Raw genomic sequence first — 2,381 nt, 5'->3', positions numbered from 1 at the left:
TCCATTGACCCTCAATCACATTCAACTTCTAGTTCAGCCTAACTCCATTTTTACCCCTTTAATCCTTGAATTTCAGTGTTTAAATCCTTGTATTTACACCATAACAACATTATTCGAGTCTATAAATTCATACCTGATGGAATCCCCTTCGAATCCTCTCCAAATCGCCCAAAATCGCCTCTTCCCGAAGTCTAAAATGTTTTCTTAACTTCTGAAATTCGCGAACACTGTTCATTAAACACAGTCCAGATTTCCGCTTCTGCGGTCCTTTAACCGCACCTGCGGTACCGCTTATGCGGTCTCACTTAAAACACCTGGGACCGCTTATGCGATCCAAACACCCGCTTATGTGGTTTACCTCCAACCGCTTCTGCGGTATATTAACCGCTTATGCGGACCCGCTGAAGCGCCTACACGTCCGCTTATGCGGAAAAATCCTTGGGCCACACCTGCCCGCTTCTGCGACCTCTCCGCCGCATCTGCTGAACCGCTTCTGCGGCTCCTTTTCCGCAGATGCGGAAATACCAGAAGACAGAAAAATCTGACCTGCAACAAATGCTTCCAAATCCCGTTTAACCATCCGAAATCACCCCGAGGCCCCCGGGACCTTTACCAAAAGCACCAACACATCCTATAACCTTATTCAAACTTGTTCCAATCCTCAAAACACGTCAAACAAATGCTAAAACCATTAAAATACATCGGATTCAAGCCTAGTTTTCATCAAAACTTCCGAAATGCGCATTCAATCAAAAACCCGACCAAACAACGTCCAAATGACCTGAAAATTTGCAGACATATCCAAAATCACCTAACGAAACTACTTCAACTCTCGGAATTCCATTCCGACCCTCGGATCAAAATCTCACCTATCAACCGGAATTCGCCAAAATTCAAACTTCGCCAATTCAAGCCTAATTCTACACCGGACCTCCAAATTCAATTCCGATCGCACTCCTAAGTTACTAATCATCCCCCGAAGCTAACCGAACCACCGGAATTCACATCCGAGCCCTCTAACCACATAGTCAACTTCCGGTTGACTTTTCCAAAACAAGTTTCCTTCTAAGAGGCTAAGTGCCTCATTTCCAACTAAAACCAATCCAACTCTACCCGATCAACTCAAACGCTAATATTGAAACATAAGGCAACACAATATGGGGGAAACGGGGCGGTAACTCTCGTGACGACAGGCCGGGTCATCACAAAAAGGCTGCAGAATTATAGAGCTAATGAGAAGGAGACACGTGTGTGATGCATTAAATAGAAAAGACAATTGAAGCGTTAGTACTGTCATAGAATTAATTATGGCAAAACTTCCCTTTTTAATGAAGATCCACTTCCCAAATATTTAATTGATAAATAAATGGAAAGTGGGGGGACTATCTGTATTGGGAAAAAACTGAATTTAAATATTGAAGATGACATGTCATGACACGTGGATCGGTCAAATAGTCAAAGCATGACAAACAGTTAGAAGACACGAGCAACAATAGATGCGGGAGAGAAGATACGAGCTACTATCCAGATGAAACGAGACTCGTACCTGTTCGAGCCATTTAAAGCTCGAAGATCAGAAGGAATTGAAGATATGAATCTGATAGCGTAAAAGAGTCCAAATTCAACATTAAATGCCAAATACGTTAGAGAATTTGTATTTAATAAGAATGATTGAATAACGTTTCTTTTAATGTCATTTACTGCTCGTAATTGCCTCATTAAGACAAAGATATTACACTTTCTCTTAGAATTGACTATAAAAGGAGAAAGTCACAACATTTGTAAGACACAAAATATCATTCCGATTATACTGAAATATACTCTTATTCATTGCTTTATTGTTATTCACAAAATCTCTTATTTCTTGATTATCAGTAACCCGATTTCTCTATTAAATTCTAGCTTTAACCAAATATTCAGTTTTCTGGTTAAACAGATGAATGCCGTCTTTTCCGCATCTTCCTCATCCATCAAAATCTGGTGATAGCCCGCATAACAATCCACGAAGGAACCAATCTCATGCTTTGCGCAGTTGTCAATCAATATGTGGATGTTTGGCAGTGGGAAGTTGTCCTTTGGGCTTGCCTTATTGAGATCACGGTAATCCACGCACACTCTGGTCTTTCCATCCTTCTTTGGCACAGGCACAACATTGGCTAACCAGGTAGGATACCGCGTGACCCGGATGACCTTTGCATCAAACTGCTTGGTGACCTCTTCTTTGATTTTCACACTAATATCTGTTTTAAATTTCCTTAGCTTTTGCTTGACAGGAGGGCATGCTGGTTTGGTGGGCAATTTGTGGACCACCAAATCGGTGCTTAAGCCTGGTATATCGTCATATGACCATGCAAACACATCTTTGTACTCAAGTACTGCTT

This window comes from Nicotiana attenuata, chromosome 7 (assembly GCF_001879085.1).
Source record: "Nicotiana attenuata strain UT chromosome 7, NIATTr2, whole genome shotgun sequence".
Classification (NCBI taxonomy): Eukaryota; Viridiplantae; Streptophyta; class Magnoliopsida; order Solanales; family Solanaceae; genus Nicotiana; species Nicotiana attenuata.
Note: the sequence above shows the minus strand (reverse complement) of the source record.